Below are 19157 nucleotides of genomic sequence, written 5' to 3' on the forward strand. Positions count from 1 at the left end.
CCCTAATGCGGGACCCTTTACTATTTTTAAAGGTTCTGAGGGTGTGGGAAGAGGAGTCATGGGGATGGGGGCCTGGACCCCCTTTTTTGGTTTTTCACATTTTGGGAGATGGGAGGGGCTGGGGCCTGGATCCTATTTAATGTTGGAATTAGGAGGGGTGAGGGGCCAGGGGGCTACTACTTAATTTGGGATTTTGGGGGGTGGGGGTCTGGGGCCCTAATTTTTATTGATCATTTTATGTTTATTTATTCAGCCATCTCCTGGGAGAACCATATCAATTTCCTGTTTCTGTTTCTCAGGTGTTGCATGGCGTGCAGAGTCTGGCTTCTTGGGGTTTCCAGTTTAATTATTGTCTGCATGAGGTCCATATTCAGTCACAGCCCGAATAGCAAAGTTATCCTGATAAACTTATCTGGCTATCTTTAGTGGTATATTCAATAGGGCAGACACACTACTGAATATAGCTGGCTATCTTAAAGTTAGCCAGATAACTTTATCCAGCTCTAAGCATGACTAGACTTAGCTAGATAACTTATCTGGCTAACTTAACTCCTCGCAGAAGCTCCTCAGGAAGACTCCTAAGTTATATGGTTAACTTTTAGCCAGATAATAAGATATCTGGCTATAATTTAGCTGGATTAGTGCACAAATATTCATTTAGCTGGATAATTTCAATTGCAATAACATAATCAAGATATATAAATAACTCAAAGTCCATTTATATCCAGGTTTGGTAGAAATTTTAGAATACAGGATATTTAATGTTCTTCTCTGGTGTAAGTGTCCCTTGGTGTGGAAAGTTGAGGTATTTATATCCTCTGTTTGGGAAGAATGGGTATCCTAACCTGACCGGGTTGTCCTAGCAGTGTGTATGGCCCCTGCTGCCCACAGTACCTGAGGTCCACTTGACACGTCTCAATCTCCAGCCTGTCTGTGGTCCTGCATTTTGGGGGAGGGACTCTGACTGGGGGGTCTCCTGGTGTTCTTTTTTCTTCTGTGAAATGCAAATCTCATGGGACCTTTCTGGGGGAACGGCGTACTCTGGAAGCAGATCTTAACTTCCAGTCCTGGGCAAGGAAGGGGGCAGCAAAGATACTTCCTTCCCAAAAGATGGTACAATCTTAACAAAAACAGGAATTTTCCTACGGTCTCTGTAACCTCCTCGTGGCTGGATGGGAAAGGTATGCAGATCCCTCCAGCACTCCAAGAAAGGTATGTCTGCCTCCCAGAAGCTGCAGATCTGGACAGTCCAAAAATATACAAAAATGGTCAGACACCTTCTCTGATCCTTCTTCCCTCCAGTCTTTAGTACAAAGCACTGGCAGGGCCGTGTCTCTTCTTCACTGTGCTAGACTGAGGCCTAACTGAGAGAGAGCACGCACAGAGACACTTCCTTCCTTCTTGAAAGCAAAACTACACTGCCCTCACTACTCCTAGGCTCACCCTCCCTTACCAGAAAAGGAATCTACCACCTGGGTAAATCTCAAAAAGAGGTACCTTGGAGAATGGTATGTTCCTCCTAGCTGTTAACCAAGATAAGGACCTAAGCCATCTGGTGGAGAATGGTATGTTCCTCCTAGCTGTTAACCAAGATAAGGACCTAGGCCATCTGGTGGAGACCAAGATGTCTCTACATTTATATGTGTGAAAATGTATGAAAGAAGGAGCCAGGCACAGAACAGAAGCACCTAAGGCAGTGTGTGCCTGTCTGGCTACCATACCAATACTGTGGGTTGTCAGATCAAAAAGCTAGGCCTTTTGCCTGTGCACAGCACGTCTTAACAAGTCTTTGCAAGGAAGAAACCATTAATGTTATGACATTAAGCAAATCCACCAAGACCCATAACATATTTTATGCTTGCATGTAATCGCTTGAAGAAGCCTTTTTCAATAATTACTATTTGATGTGTTTGTGCGAAATCTTTTGTTGCTGGTTGATCCTGTAATCAGCTTTACCTAGCTTGACTGTAACGCACACTCTCAAGGATCATACTTTTGTGCCCAAACATGCTTGTCCAGCCTTGGGCCACTGAGAACAGAAAATTCAGAGACTGGAACCTAAAAGCTATTTTCACTCTAAATCAGAGAATATGGATGCCTTCAAGAACAATAAGTATTGACACAAACTAATTGCAATTTAATGCAAATAATCACAAAATGTAATTGAAAAATAAATAGGGCCATCATAGCTTTAGAAAGTGAATTCAGTCATTCTCCTGCATGAATAATCATAGTCCCATATAGCTTCTTTTTCTTATTTTTGCAGTTTGCTTGCGGTGGCAATTCCCAGACTTTTTATTTTGCTTTCAAGGCTTGAAAAAGAGGAAGAGAAAACAAGTTATTTCTTTAGGTGTTTAAAAATGCTGAGAATAGCAACATTGTTTTGGATTCCATAAAGTAAAGATTTATATCCCTCTTACATAGATTTTCAATATGGCTCACAAGTCTTCTTGGAGACATGAAGCAGAATTTGCTCTTTAATTTGTGCTAAACAAAAAAAAAATCCATATTTCATAAACACATAAAAATCCTAGCAGATTGTTTAACATCCAATGTCTCATTTCACCCTGACCTCTAGGTACAGATACTGTATGGAAACATTTTACTAAATTTCTAAAAAAAAACAAAACCTAAGAAAACTGTATTAATTCAAGCGGTAACATTAATGTGAAAATCTAAATAATGACATTTGCAAATAGGTATGTAAGTAGATATTAACTAGGTATATCATAAAAATATTTCCTTATGATAATCAGTTATTACATGTCAAATAAATGTAGAGTACTTCGTAAAACAAAGGAAAACAGTATCTAAGTAAGGCCATCTCTCATAGAACAAGAAAAATATGAAGGCAGAGCATCGGGCATAAAGTGTGAGCACTTCAGTCCATAAAATGAAGGGTGCAAGATATCTTCTGTGGCAAAGGATGGGATGATTTCTGAGATCAATGACAAATGGTGTATACAGTTCTTACAGCATGGCGCTTCTCTGACATCGAAGCATAGCCTCTTAACTCTCATCATCAAGTATATCTATCCTGTGTACTATGACGATGCATCCCCTTAGATGCTAAGATGCAGGAGATACTAAAAAAGCAACTGGTATGTTTTAAAAGTCTGCTAGTAGACACAAAAAAAATTTCAAAGAAACAAATTTAAATGCAAATAAATAATTTTGCAAAACATAAAAACAAGGCTGTCCATTTCCCCTCAGTTTAATTTGAATTTCACATCATTCATATAATACATGTGATTGTCCTGATCGTTCTATTCTAAGAGCTGATTATGTAATAAAACCAGTTTTTAGTTCTTTTTCACAATTGCTCTTATTTAGAGGGCCGCCCTTCCATAAGAAATTGCCATGCTGGGTCAGACCAAGGGTCCATCAAGTCCAGCATGGCTCTGCAACAGTAGGAGATGATGTCACTCAAATGCTGCTCCTGCTGCCGGCTTGTATAGCATAAAGGAGAAGCCTGACTGTAATAAACTGCGCTAGGGAGTTCCTGCATTTGGAGAGGAGGAGGAAGAGCCTGAGAGTCACTTGATGAGAAAGTTCGGGAAGAGCATGGGGGGGGGGGGGAAGAGGAAGAAAGTGATGAAAGTATAGGAAGGGGAGGAAAGAGCAAGGGATGGGGGAGGGAGAGATGGAGGAAAAGGGGGAAAAGATGAGGTAATGAGAAAATAAGGTAAGAAAGGGGAATCATCTGAGACAGAGGTGAGAAAGAGAAGAATCTCTAGAGAGACGGGAATGGGGAAGAACTGAGGTAATGTGAGAAAGGGTGGGAGGGAAGAGCCTTTGGAGGGAGAGAAGGGGGGGAAGTGGGGGAAAGAGGAAAGATAGTGAGGGAAAGGGGAGGAAGAGCTGAGGTGGTGAGGTGGTGAGGTAAGGGGATGAGAAGTAAAGGAAAGAGCTGAGGTAGTGAGGCTGCCCGGTGGACCCCATCCGTCCGCCAATGGCCTAAGTAGAGAAGAGGCTTTGGGCTGCTGGTGGACCGCACCCCACCAGCAGCTCAAGTGTAGTGGAGGCCAGAGTTTTTAAATATTGGATGTTTATTCTTCATCTGTCTTGAAATATTTATTTGTGTAATTAATATGATTTTATGATTATGATTGATATTTTATATTTCTTGATTTTATTATTTGATATTTTATGAGGAATGGTGGTTTCTGTTTTTGCATTGTTGCACTGTAAAGAGTCTGGCTTTTTGCGATGTCCAGTTCAGTTTTTGTCTGCACATTTCTGTTTCTACTTTATGGTCTCTTTATTCTGTATTTGGTGAAGATGAAGGTGTCAGTATTTTGCATGTGTGACAAAGGTGAGGTATTCTGTTAGTGTAAGGCTTCTTTGTAGGGTTGTATAGCAGCCTGGCTTGTTCCGCTTTCCTAATAGCAGGTGAATTGGAATTTTAGGAGCTGGTGTTATATTTGCAGTGTTAACTTTTTCATAGGCAAGATTGTTATTGTTTGAGCGCTGGCAATTAGTGCTGTTTTGGCATGGGAGGTTTGCTATATTGTAACTGTGGGCTTTCTGAGGGTCAAGCCCACATTCAACATGCAATATAATAGGCCTAACAACATATGGGGTATTTTTGCAGGGTTTTATGGTTAACACCACAACAGTGCATGTAAATATAATATACAAGTTGTTGTAAGGATATTTTTCACCTCAGAAGACTGTACTCTGAATGTTATTTTAATGCAAAATCTGCTATTATAGATGCATAATTTGTAATTGTGTATTTGTAGAGAGCTGGTATGGGAGAGGGGGGTGGGGTGTGATAGGGCATCTAATACTCTTGCATTGGCCATGAGTTCCAGAGGAGAGGGGGTGGACCTGGGTAGGGAGGAACGTCAGATTTTAAAGTTTAGATTACTGGTGGGAGATGAATGAATCACAGGGGGGGGGGGGGGGCAGTACACTATTTGTTTGCACAGGGCAGCAAAAAAGCTAGCACCGGCCCTGTCCCTAGAGGAAATGCAAGATAGGGGAGATATGATAGAATATTCAATTACCTCAAAGGTTTCCATGCACAGGATGAGGTTGAAAGGGGGTCGACTCAAGAGAATTCTTAGGAAATATTTATTTGCAGAGAGGGTGGTGGATGTGTGGAACAGCCTCCCAGTGGAAGTGGTGGTGAGGAAAACAATAGCTGAATTCAACAAAGCATGGGATAAATACAAGTGATCTCTAAGGAAGTGATGAGAATTATAGTGCTAAATTAATTGGACAGATGGGCAGACTGGATGGGCCATACAGTCTTTCTCTGCCATCATTTATGTATGTTTATATTAAGGTTTCTGATTTTTAAAAAAGTTTAAAAAGTCTGAAAATAAATTAGCGTACCGTGGCATCTCTTTTGGTTGCTAAGTACAATATTAAAGCAGCAGCAGTGGCTCAAAATATCATGCATGCAATCCAATCAGCAGCAAGACTGCACAAAAACAGGATTTTCAGGATTCTGAGTTGCTTCTGGGAAGAAACAGTATTTGAAGATTTTGAAAACTAATCTCTCACCAGTCCCCATAGTTGTGAATCGCAGTAAATCACATTCTCCTGTGCTGTTTGTTGTCAGAAGCCAGTGCTAGAGTCACCCTTAACGTCTACATTATTAACCTGGGATGAGCAGTGAGAGTGAGGTTCACCTTGTGGCTTTGTAACCTAGAGTAATTTAATTTGTATAGATTGGGTGCCCATCCACCTTTGTATTAAGATTAAGGGTTTCTCCATTCCCTCAAGGCCCTGCATGCCTTTGCTTATCCCTACACCTCAGCCTTCATTTCTCCTATCACCCTACTTCTGCCTAAGGACTCCTCTCATCTACTGTAATTGCACTTTATTCTTATATTGATGATCTCTGTTTATTTATACTTTCTAATCTGCCTATCCTAGTCACTGTCCAAAGCAGCAAACAGCAGCTATAAATTATAATAGTTTACCTCGCACAGTGCTGTGTACCCTACCAACACTTTATAAAAATGAAATAATGCACTTTAGGTGCTGTGAGGGCAGCACTCATAGACCCCCCAGGGGGAGAAAAGGGAAGAAAGAGTCAGCCGTTGCACAACAGACTCAGGGTAAATGCATACCAGGTTCTAAAAGGATCTGCAATCTGTCACCCCTGGTGCAAGACTGTCCCTGCAATACCTGGACTAGAGGGATTGTGGTGGGGAAAAAAAAGGTTAAGAATAGGGAAACCACAAGGCCTGGCTTTGTCATAAATCGGGGGGGGGGAGGCAGCAGGCTAGCTGAAGATTTGCTGCCTTCCAATAAAAATAATATAAATTATACTAATAAATATAGTATAAAACTATTTTAGTTTTATAATGTAATGTAAAAGATGGAAATGTCTGTCAATTTGCTTCAACATTTTTTCATTTTTTGCCACAGGATCTACCCCTGAGCTGCCACAGGAAGCTAGGGCGGACTCTGCTATAGGACATCCAGGTGTTGTGCTTTAGAAATTCCGCTGACAAATATCCAGTTGTCATGCAAATCCGTCAATTAATCAATCAGTCCCTTGTGAGGATCCTTTCTCTTGCCCTGCCTTAATTCACTCAGGGGCGGATTTTCAGAGCCCTGCTCGCGTAAATCCGCCCAAAACCGGGCGGATTTACGCGAGCAGGGCCCTGCGCGCCGGTGAGCCTATAGGCTCACCGGCGCGCGCAGAACCCCGGGACTCGCGTAAGTCCCGGGGTTTTCGGAGTGGGTGTGTCGGGGGGCGTGTCGGGGGCGGGGCCGGAGCGCGCCGCGTTGCAGGGGCGTGTCGGCAGCGTTTTGGGGGCGGGTACGGGGGACGTGGCTACGGCCCAGGGGCGTGGCCGCGCCCTCCGTACCCGCCCCCAGGTCGCGGCCTGGCGCGCAGGAGGCCCGCTGGCGCGCGGGGATTTACGCCTCCCTCTGGGAGGCGTAAATCCCCCGACAAAGGTAGGATGGGGGTTTAGACAGGGTCGGGCGGGTGGGTTAGGTAGGGGAAGGGAGGGGAAGGTGAGGGGAGGGCAAAGGAAAGTTCCCTTCTAGGCCGCTCCGATTTCGGAGCGGCCTAGGAGGGAACGGGGGTAGGCTGCGCGGCTCGGCGCGCTCAGGCTATACGAAATCGATAGCCTTGCGCGCGCCGATCCAGGATTTTAGCCGATACGCGCGACTACGCGCGTATCTACTAAAATCCAGCGTACTTTTGTTTGCGCCTGGAGCGCAAACAAAAGTAGGCTGTTCGCGCTCGTCTGAAAATCTACCCCATAATATAGAGTGGGCTGCCTCTCTGAAACCCAGCTAACAACCCCATTGGGTTTCACCCCCACATTCAGTCTGAGGGAATCAATTGATGTACAAACTTCTTGGCTTCTTCTGCAGCCTGGAAATCATGTCTGGTGGCTTGGTGCCATATACGCAGTTGCGCAGGGAATTGTAAGGCGAAACTGATATTATTTTGCAGCAATTTCGTGCATAACGGTGAAAACATTCTCCGCCGTGCCATCACTCGATTCGAGTAATCCTGAAAAATCAGTACTTTATTTTTCTTATATGTCAATTGCTTCCATTTATAAAAAGCTCTCAAAATCATCCCTTTATACACATTGTGAGAGATCTTAGCTATTACTGTCCAAGGTCGGTTCCGTTCTGGCATTTTAGGCCCCAGCCTATGTGCTCTGTCAAATACCATCTTGCCCTGCAATTCCTGGAAATTAAGTTCTCCCAACAGCCATTCTTCCAGAAACTTAGTAACATCCATGATTGCTTCTTCTTCTGCTAGCTAGACCCACAAATCTTAAATTTAACCGATGGGCACGGTTTCCCAGCTCATTGATCTTACTTGTTTTCTCTTGCAGATCTTTTTCCAGAACGTGGACACACTTTTCCACTTGCAGGATGTCGTGTTCGATGGTTGAAATACGGTCTTCAGCCTGATCCAGTCGCGGGAGAACTTCAGCTAGGGAAGATTTCATCCAGGGTAGATACTACCGAATCAGTGAGGCGAATTATTAAAATTGCCTCGGAATTCTCCATCGTTCTCATGCCATCGGCCATCTTGGGAGAGGGTGGTTTTATTTTTTCTTTTCGCTGCACGGAGTGCCATGAATATGGAGCCTTGTTTTAATTTCCTCAGCTCGCAGTAATCAAGATGTGCTTCTCCAAAGATATGAAAAAACTAAATTTTAATCCACCAGGAAGAAATCGGAAGCTTGATAGTGGCGGCGGCGGCACCCGCAGCTCAACTCGGTGCGACCGGCTAAGCCCACCACATCACGTGACTCTAGTGCTCCCTTTTTTTTTAGCAGTATTAGATCTGGTACAGTGCCCTTCTATGCCTTGCACTGGCATGATTTTGCTGCCTCCAAACGTTTGGCGCCCTAGGCGACCACCTAGTTTGCCCAATGGAAACACTGGCCCTGCTCTTGGCACTAGGGATCCTCTGTGTTTATCCCATACTGTTTTTGAATTCTGTTACCTCCTTTGTGGGGTGGGGGTGGGGGGAAGAGAGCATTCCGAACATCCACCACCTTTCCTATGAAAATATATTTCCCGACATTGTTCCTGAGTCTACCCCTTAGTAGTTTCATATATGATCCCTAGTTCTAGATCTTATTTTTCATTAATTTCTCAATCATATCACCTCCCCCCCCCCCCCACGCTATATTTTCACACTTTTATAAAGGAGGGGTACAGTAATCTGATATTCAGAGCATTTGTTTTGACCTGGATTTAGGAAATGCTTCAGTTAACTTAGTAGGTTTAATTGTATCTGGGAGTGGCTGAAGGCTGGTTTGCACTGCCTGTATCTAACAGATGCCAGCTTACTTCAACACTGAATCCAGTCTGCACTTAACACTGCTGACTGGACATGAGCACCGAGGAGGCAAGTTAGGTTCGTGCTATTCATTGAAAAGGCAAAAGTGGGACAAGATGAAATGGAAAATACATTCTAAGTGGAAAGCAAATGCAAGTTGAGTTGAAGAAGCAGCGGCCAATTGTCTCCAGGGTGGGAAGGCAGGGGAGTTGCTTGCAGGTTTATTTGGGTAATATGATAGTCACATTAGTTCAGCTTGACTTTAAAATGCAAGAGTACAAGTTAGCAAAGAAAGCACATTTAGATGTTTATCCTGTGTAGGATGTAATCTAGTCCCTGTGTATTCTGAGATATTGTAGGTTTGCCATATACCTTAAATCTGATAACACAGAGAATGGATGGACCAGCTCCTTTTCTTATTTAAACAAGTAAGTAAATATTGTGCAACCTGGATTCTTCTCCCTTTTTACTGTCACTTGTGAAGACTAATGTTGTTAGCATGCCAGTGCTTATTTATTTTTTTATTTGATTTATATTCTACTTTTTCAGACACCTCAGAGCAGAATATTGTATACTGCTGATAGAATACTGATGTTATTGCTAACCTTGTTACTTTATGTTTTTATTTTGTTGTTTTTGTTGAATTTATTAGCAGAAAAAGACTGTATAGCCCATCCAGTCTGCCCAATTAAATTTTAATGTTTTTTAGTATGCTAAGACTTATTTATCATGATGTTAGTTTTATGTAACATGTTGTTATAATCTGTAAACCGGAGTGAAGGCTACTCTGCTCTACCTCGGTATATAAAAAAATGCTAAATAAATAAATAAAAAATGTATGTTAAATTTGAATGTAAACAGCCTTAATGAGAAGGGTGGTATAAATGAAGCATAACCAGTTTAAACTATTTTCTGTCTTGAAGAATTGCCATCATTTTGAGTTTTTATAATCAGGGTATGAAGTTTTTGCAGGTAGATTTCAGATATAAATGTGACATTTTAGGTCACGGGTCTTTCTACTGAGTTCCACAGCAAGCTTTGGGGGTCATTTTCCAAGGATTTACTGCAGGAGATAATTCCACAAATCTGTAATTTTGTATTCAGGGGGCAGAGTATATGTAAAGTAGGAAAGAGTTATCGTGTGCCGCAAAACAGCTGCAATGTTAGCACAGCTCCTACCCTTTCATTTGCAGTACGTTGTGTGCTAGAGGCTGGTAAAGGAGAAGGAGAGAGAAAGAGAGAGAGAGAGACTTGCTATAGTGTCTCTTCCCTAGACAGGTATTTGTATCCCTATGAGAGGCCCACCTAGTAACTCGAGGTGGGGATTAGGTATTAGTGTAGGGGGTTGGGGGCCACTTTCACATTCAACATGAGACGTACGAACAGAACAGTGGTCTCTTGTGAAGATTTGATGGCAATGATGAGATTTGGACAATGTTCTCTCCACCTAGCTTGTTGTTGCCCAGGTAGAGTGTCCATCAAGCTAGTTTGAGAGAACATTGCCCAAATCTCATCTTGGAGTGAGTTTCCTCACTCCGAAGGCCATCAAATCTTCACAAGAGACCACTGTTCTGTTCGTACGTCTCATGTTGAATGTGAAAGTGGCCCCCAACCCCCTACACTAATACCTAATCCCCACCTCGAGTTACTAGGTGGGCCTCTCATAGGGATACAAATACCTGTCTAGGGAAGAGACACTATAGCAGGTCAGTCTCTCTCTCTCTCTCTCTCTCTCTCTCTCTCTCTCTCTCTCTCTCTCTCTCTCTCTCTCTCTCTCTCTCTCTGTTGTTTTATTGCGCACGAAGATGTTTTCACGAATACATTTGCGCAAATCGCGAAAACATTGCGGCACGCAAAGTTTCCCCGCTGCACGAAAAAAGCCTCATTTGCATGGGAAACGCCCCTTAATGCGTTACCAATGCGATATTGGAAAATGAGGCCCTTTGTTACATAAGAATTGCCATACTAGGTCAGAACGAGGGTCCATCAAGCCCGGTATCCTGTTTCCAACAGTGGCCAATCCAAGTGACAAGATTCCTGCCAGCTGCATCACCCCATGCTACATACTGTCTGCCTGCCTATATGCACGTGACGTGACAGCCATGGTGCTGACAAATTTCACATGAACAACAAACTGTCCTCAACTTTGCATCACCCTACCCACAACATTTCATACTTACGTCTTTTAATAAGTATTTATTTCATTATGTATTAACCTATTAGCTCCGCACTCCAGACCAGCAACGTCTGGTCCACCCTTCCGACGCTGTGTAGCTGACATTAGCACGTCCTAACTCAGCCCCTACTGCTGAGCGCGCAGAAGGCTCCAGGTGCTGACGTCAGCACGTCCCAATCTGGCCTCCACCCCCGAGTAAGCAGGAGGAGCTGGACTCTTTAAAAAGCCGGTTCCATTTCTAGCAGTTTTGAAATGTGCAGCATTTCTCCAAGCCAGCCTTCCCTGTGAAATTTCCATGCCTAAGCTGTCTCTCTCTCTGTTTCCAGTGAAATTTACACCACTTCTTGAAGCCCTTTCAGAATTTTGAGGTGAAAGTGAGTTCACAGCTATGGTGTTGACACCAATCCCTATGTTTCCTATGGGAAAATCAATTTCAGTTTGTCATTTCAACTTAAACATGAAAACAGTTACACATAAGTCACAGTTGTGCCTTATGTGTGAGGAAACAGTTATGACTTATGTGTGAGGTCTTCTTGTATAAGTGAATGTAGAATATTTTAAGATGCTTTTTATGATGTATTTAACACTTGTTAATATTTTGAGTTGTTGTACATTGCGATTTATAATACTGAAATAATACATACATAATAAACATATTAGGAACAAAAGGGAACAAACTCTACCAAGAAGAGAAAATGAGAAAACAAGAGTCTGAAGAAACTGGCAAGTTGTTAATTTGAAAAAATAGCTAGAAATCTGTTTTATATAAGCAGAGCAAGAGAAGAAAGGGTGAACATGTAGAAGGAGGCAAGAGAATGCAAAGAACAGCCTCCTCAGTGCCCCACTGAAAATTTTCTTTGGAGGTTACAGTTGTAAAGAGGACTACAAAAATAGGGGTAAATTTTAAAAAGGTGCGCGCGCTACAGCGCACGCACATGTGCACCCTATTTTATAACTTGCGTGCGCAGGTGCATGAATGTTATAAAATCAGGGGTCGGCGCGTGCAAGGGGGTGCACAATTATGCACCTTGTGTGCGCCGAGCTGCGCTGCCTTCCCCCATTCCCTCCCAGGCCGCTCCGAAATCGAAGCGGCCTGGAAGGGAATTTCCCTTCCCCCTAACCTGACCTTTCCACCCCTTTCCTTAACCTTTTCCCCCCCAGCTCTACTCTAACCCCCCCAAATTATCTTACCTTTTGCGCCTGCCTCTGGGCAGGTGCAATTGCGCGCGCCAGCAGCTTGCCAGCACGCGATCCTCTGACACAGTGGAAATGGCTGCTCTGTCGGAGGCCTCTGGCCTCGCCCCCTCCCTACTCCCTCCCCGCCCCCAGACTACCCAGCCCCGCCCCCAGACTGCCCCTTTAGTAAAGCCCCGGGACTTACACGCGTCCAGGGGCTTTACGCACATCGCCGGGCCTTTTTAAAATAGGCCCGGCCCGTAACCCTTTTAAAATCCGGCCCATATTGTATGCACAGCCCAAGTAAGGTTCCTTAAGGTAAGGCATTAGCTACAACAGGCATTCTCCCTTTACTGTAAACAGGTTGTTCCCAGATTTTAAAAAAATGTTAACTTTTTAAAAACTCTCTTGAGATATCCTGCTTGCAAGAATGCCCAAGGACAACAGTAACAGACTGAAGTAATTATACTTCAAAGAAAAGACCCAAGTTGTAGCAGGTATTAGAAACACATATATATGGCACTTGCTACATAAGGATTTCACATTAGGTAACCAAGTCAACCTTCATATGATACCAAAAAATGGTTATCGTGCTGATAAGCCTTGACCGGCTTGATAAATCATTAGGTGACTTGATGATATTGTGTGGTTCTTCCGAGGAAGTTATCCATATATTTAGCATTTATCTTGATTTAAATCCACTCTTGATAGTTGATATAGCCACCGCCGACATTGCAATGTTTCGGAGTGTTTAAACCCATTCTTCAAGGACACGGCATAAATTGGTGGTGGATAGGTGATAAATCTGCACAATATAATATAATATAATATAAAAGTGAAAATATCCTTTAAATCTTGTATACACAATTAATTTTTAAGTAATGATTTCTATGGCAAGCACCACTAGGCTAATACATCATGAGGCTGCCAATGGGATCCAATGATTAGAGTTACGCTTGACAAAGTACAGCGTGCTTCGTAATAAATATCAAGAATGTCTACTATATCAGACAGAAATCAGTCAGAATGTTCATTAATCCAGTACATTCTAAGTAAGATAATAGAGTTAGCTCAAGGAACAAGCCAACTATATCGACAAGTCTCGCACATCAGAATCAGACAATGTTAACATTTTCTGATACAACAATGTGGATGACAAGATAGTTAAAAAATGAGCTAGGGACCTATAATTTATGTGTAAAAGAAGAATTGAATTCAGAAGACAGCCAACATTGGGCCCTGACTTTTACGGTCCAGGGTACTGATGTTCAGACATTAGGGAAAAAGCACAGAACTGCTTCTATAGCCAAGTCCAAAAGAAAAGCACAGTCAAGCAGCATTGTCTGAATTATCAAGGCTACTCACATCATAAAAATGTTGCTAGTAGTATTACTACCCTCAACATAAGGCTTGGGGGTAACATTCACAGAGTGGTATTTACTACCATAAGACACTTGGGTTATGGTTATTGATGTTTGGGTGGATACTTGGACACTGTGGCAGCTGACCACACCCACGGGGGGCAGTCCCGTGAGGGACCACAGTGTCAGGCTAGACTCTGGACACACAAACACAGATTTGAATCTTTTATTAAAAGTTTTGGAAGCCACCAGAGGTGGCAGTAGTGAGTAGTGGATGTTGAGCCCGGCTGGGCAGGTCTCCCACAGAACGCTGGAACAGTGAGTCTTCTGCTAGGCAGTGCTGTAGTGGAAAGAGACTGAGAGTTATGAATACACAATAAGAAGCATTCAGAGTCCCAGGTAGAATTAGGAGAAGCTCAGAGACAGGGAGAGCAGGCCCTCGAGGAGCGAGTACCAGATCCCTTAGAGCAGAGAGACTCAGTTGTATTGTACTCACGTAGCAGTAACAGAGATTCCACTAGACAAGAGATCTGGCACCAGAACAGAGGGCAGGCCCTCGAGGAGCGAGTTCCTGGTTCCAGTGAACCAGTACTGTGGAATAGATGGTAGTTGTACTCACAGATGGAAACTGTTAGTTAGGTCTTCCAAATAGAACAGTTTGAAGATGCAGGCAGCGATTCAGGGAACATGGGCCCTCGAGGAGCGAGTACTGGTTTCTTGATAGCACCTGAAAGAAGCAGAAGAGGCCCCCGAGGAGCAGGTACCCCGTTAGCAATCCCGAAGGGTGTAAGAGTTCCAGATAGCGCTGGAGTGGCAGAGTAGCTTCAGTACGGAGAGCGAATCCCATCCGTAGAGTTACCGTTGCTGACTCGATGAGCTAGCAAATACTGTAGGCTTAAATATCCGGGCAGCGTGACGTCATATCAGGGGGACGCCCCTGAGGTTCGTGCCAACGTGGAAATAAAGATGAGGGCGGCATGCGCACACCCTAAGGTACCTTGGAAGAGCATGGCGAGAGGCAGCACCAAAGCCGGTCCAGGGACGCCGGAGAGGACAGCAAATAGACGCCGCGGCAGCCAGTAGTCCAAGGTAAGCGGGAGGAGCCGCAAGTAGTGAGAGGTAGGCGGGGCAAAACCGTCGAAGAACGACGGTCACAACAACTTGTTGGACAGACTAGATGGAGCATTTGGTCTTTTTCTGCCATCATTACTATATACAGTATATTACTATCTGTGCATTTGGGCAACATCGTCCCTAGCTCCAGGGTCAGATTTAGGCAACAAATTCTGAAAATGCCCAAAACTACCCCCAGACTCTGCGGATGAAACAGTTGTCATCTGTGGATTGCCCCAGAACAGAGCAGCCTAACATCAGGAGAGTCAAATTCAGGCCACTGACAGTAAAAGGTCTTCCGCTTATGTCAGCCTCTTTCCTTCTGGGTTGAGCCCTCCAGTGTTGGTGGCTGGTGAGGAATAAGAAACATGAACAAGGAGCAAGAGGCCTGGAATGGAGTAAGAAGTTAGAACAAAGCAGAATTCAGGAACCCAGAAAAGATTACAGCAGGAGTGCTCATTGCAGAATCTGCAGATGACGTCTTCTGGACACAGGAACAGAGCCAGAATATGAGGAACAGTAGGCAGGACCAAGCTCTGTCAACTGACTGAAGAAATTGCCTCAGTATAAATACAAGTTTCTAGAGGAAACAAGATGGCCTCCGGAGGGGGGAGGGGAGGGGAGGGGAGGGGAAGCAAGGGGCACTAGGTTGGGAGGACTAGATAGATGGTCCAAACAGTTCACAATGCCACCTGCAGGCCAGAGGAGAATTCAACAACAGATCTTAACAGCTTAGGAGTGCTGTAATTCTAAATCAAGTCCTGCCTACCTCATTTTATAATAACCTGATAAAGGGAATATAGTATTCGAAAGTTAGTCACAAATGCATTGTTAGTCCAATAAAAAAGTATTATCCATAACTTGTTTCTTGATATTTATTCCCTGATATAATTATGGTTGCCAACCAGCTCCAGATTTTCAGGACAGGTGTATCTAGTGCTGGTTTTACCTCATGACTTGTTCTGATTTCTCAATCACACTGCTTAAGAAAAGCAAGACAACTACTATCATTTATCATTTCTAAAATGCTACTAGACACACTACAAGTCCATGTATGCGCTGGGGTAAAACCGGGACAAGATCAACCGGTCCTGAAAATCCAGTTGGTCACACTAGATATATAATAGATAATTACAATAATTTGCATTTAGGCAGCACCCTTTATCGAAACATACTTCATTTGTATGATGCCTTACATCTACATAAGAACATAAGAAATTGCCATGCTGGGTCAGACCAAGTGTCCATCAAGCCCAGCATCCTGTTTCCAACAGAGGCCAAACCAGGCCACAAGAACCTGGCAATTACCCAAACACTAAGAAGATCCCATGCTACTGATGCAATTAATAGTAGTGGCTATTCCCTAAGTAAACTTGATTAATAGCAGTTAATGGACTTCTCCTCCAAGAACTTATCCAAACCTTTTTGGACACCCAGCTACACTAACTGCACTAACCACATCCTCTGGCAACAAATTCCAGACCTTTATTGTGCATTGAGTGAAAAATAATTTTCTCAGATTAGTCTTAAATGTGCTACTTGCTAACTCATGGAATTCCCCTTAGTCCTTCTATTATTCGAAAGTGTAAATAACCGATTCACATCTACTCGTTCAAGACCTCTCATGATCTTAAAGACCTCTATCATATCCCCCCTCAGCCGTCTCTTCTCCAAGCTGAATAGTCCTAACCTCTTCAGCCTTTCCTCACAGGGGAGCTGTTCCATCCCCTTTATCATTTTGGTTGCCTTCTCTGTACCTTCTCCATCGCAACTATATCTTTTTTGAGATGCGGTGACCAGAATTGTACGCAGAATTCAAGGTGCGGTCTCACCATGGAGCGATATAGAGGCATTATGACATTTTCCGTTTTATTAACAATTCCCTTCCTAATAATTCCTAACATTCTGTTTGCTTTTTTGACTGCTGCAGCACACTGAGCCAACGATTTAAAAGTATTATCCACTATGATGCCTAGATCTTTTTCCTGGGTGGTAGCTCCTAATATGGAACTTAACATTGTGTAACTACAGCAAGGGTTATTTTTCCCTATATGCAACACCTTGCACTTGTCCACATTAAATTTCATCTGCCATTTGGATGCCCAATCTTCCAGTCTTGCAAGGTCCTCCTGTAATGTATCACAATCCGCTTGTGATTTAACTACTCTGAATAATTTTGTATCATCCACAAATTTGATAACCTCACTCATCGTATTCCTTTCCAGATCATTTATATTTCTTTTTTTTGACATGAAGTATAAGTTTATTATGATGCAGCCAGTGCTGGATTGCATATAAACAGGGCAATGACAGCTATTTTTTGGTATTTTGTGATAGCTATGGTTTCCACATTCTGCATCCATTATTCTTTTTTGTTTTGTTATGTTACATGTTTTGAAGTTATTGTACTTTTTATATGGTACACAACTTTGGGCGGTTTCCTTTTGGAGCTAGACAAGAGATGTATAAATGTTTTTGTTTTTTTTTTAATAAAGATTTTTCACCTTCCATCTTTCCTTAGTCCAGTCATGTAGTGACAGTCCTCAGCCAAGAGCCATGCACCAGGTTTGTTTCCAGAACCCTGCAATCATAGGCCATAAATCTGACCACAAGGTGTCATCATTGTGCAGTGACTAGAACGCCCTTCCTATAAGAACTGTAAACACTGCCTCCACAGCATCCCTAGCCCAGCCAACCTGAGAAGCAGAAAACATGAACTGGGAATTTGACCCAGGTCCTTCCACTTGGCAATGCACAGCACAACCACTGAGCTAGTGAGTGTTATGAAAGTGGACCCTTGTTTCGAGGTAGTAGTTACCGTCGAAGGGCGAGGCCTCTCGAACCGAAGAGACTTGCTAGAAGACTTCACCCTGGAAGCACGCAACCCCCCCCAGGAGGAGCCCGTAGGGGTCTGGCCGCTGGGACTTAGGCGACTTCTCTGAAGACTGTAAGAGGTCTGGATGCAGGCGCCTCCTGCAGGTCGTGGGTTCCAGACGGCTGGCGCCTCCAGCAGGTCGTGACAGTCTGAGAATGGAATCGAAGAAGAGTCCAAAGCCAGTCCAAAATTCAATATACCAGCAGGGTCCAAATCCAGTCCAGGGTCGAAGCAGGAGAAGGGTCTGAAGCCGTACCGGGGTCGAGACAGGAGAAGGGTCCAAATCCGTACCGAGGTCAAGCCAGAGAAGAGTCCAGAGCCGTACCAGGATCAAGCCAGGAGAAGACACGTCCACCAGTCCAAGGTCAGCAGCCAAGAATCAATCCACGGAGCAGGGGAGAAGAGCGGAACGAAGAAGCAAGAACCAGGAGCCAGGAACACACTCAAGGCAGGAACCTTAATACCAAGGCAAGGACTGAATGCTCAGCCCTTGCCTTAAGTACAGGAAGCAGGAGGAGGAGCTACAGGGGGAGCCATGACACTTCCTGTCATGGCCCCTTTAAGAATCTCCTACAGCCGCGCGCGCGGCCCTAAGAGGTACAGGGGGAGGAGCGGAGCCACGCTGCCGATTCAGCGATGGCGGCAGCCAAGGAAGAGAGAGGAAGGGCTGCCCGCCCCCGCAGACACCCTCAGCCAAAACCCGGCGAACCGGGTGAGTTAATCTTGCTGCCCCTGGTCCTGCCTTCGTCGCGGCCGACCGCGGTCGGCGGCCATGACACCCGGCTCCGGTTGCGGTCTGCCGCGGCCGACGCCACTAACAGTGAGTCAGCACATTCTGCTCCATTCTTGTTAAAGTGTGATTATAGCAGTCAACTTTGTGATAGGGGACTTTTGTGAGACTTATTTTAAAATGTAATCTTTAAATCCTGCTCTCCTACAGTCAGCAATATGCATTAGGGATGTGCATTTGTTTTGAACGAATGTGCAATCCGCAACATAGAGGTCCCTATTCGTTGCATTTGTGGAGTTCTAAAACGTACGGCGAACCCCCACGAATGCAACGTATCATAACAAATAAACCCCCCATCCTCCTGACCCTCCCAAGACTTGCCAAAAGTCCCTGGTGGTCCAGCGGGGGTCCTGGAGCATTCTCCTGCATTCGGGCTATCAGCTGCCGGTATTCAAAATGGTGCCGATAGCCTTTGCCCTTACTATGTCACAGGGGCCGGCCTCGGAGGGAACTTTCCTTTCACTCCCCCGCACCTTCCCCTCCCTTCCCCTATCTAACCCGCCCCCCAGCCCTACCTAAATCCACCACCTACCTTTATTATTTAAGTTGCGCCTGCCTCTGGGCAGGGATAGGTTGCACATGCTGGCCAAGTGCCGGCATGCGATTCTCCGGCCTAGCAGGCCTTTGGAGGCCTCTGGCCCTGCCCCACCACACCCCAGACTGCCCACACCCCGCCCCTTTTTTCAAGCCCCGGGACATACGCGCATCTCGGGGCTTGCGCGCGTCGCCGAACCTATGCAAAATAGGCTCGGCGCGCAGGAGTGGGTTTTCGGGGTTATGCGCGTAACCCTTTGAAAATCTGCCCCTTAGGGTATTTCAAATTGTACAAAATTCAACCACCCATATATTATGTGCTTCATCTCTTTGGGTCACTTCTATTT

The 19157-nt window shown here is 44.4% G+C and overlaps 1 long non-coding RNA gene across 1 annotated transcript; it reads right to left on the bottom strand.

Annotated features, from left to right (window-relative positions):
• Nucleotides 1–2114: 2114 nt before the first annotated feature.
• Nucleotides 2115–7899, bottom strand: LOC115089474. Its single transcript, XR_003856099.1, has 2 exons — nucleotides 7811–7899; nucleotides 2115–2312 (listed from the first exon to the last, which is right to left on the bottom strand). It is a non-coding gene; the product is annotated as an uncharacterized LOC115089474 (long non-coding RNA).
• Between the last annotated feature and the right edge of the window lie 11258 nt (nucleotides 7900–19157).

This window comes from Rhinatrema bivittatum, chromosome 4, assembly GCF_901001135.1.
Source record: "Rhinatrema bivittatum chromosome 4, aRhiBiv1.1, whole genome shotgun sequence".
In the NCBI taxonomy this organism is placed as follows: Eukaryota; Metazoa; Chordata; class Amphibia; order Gymnophiona; family Rhinatrematidae; genus Rhinatrema; species Rhinatrema bivittatum.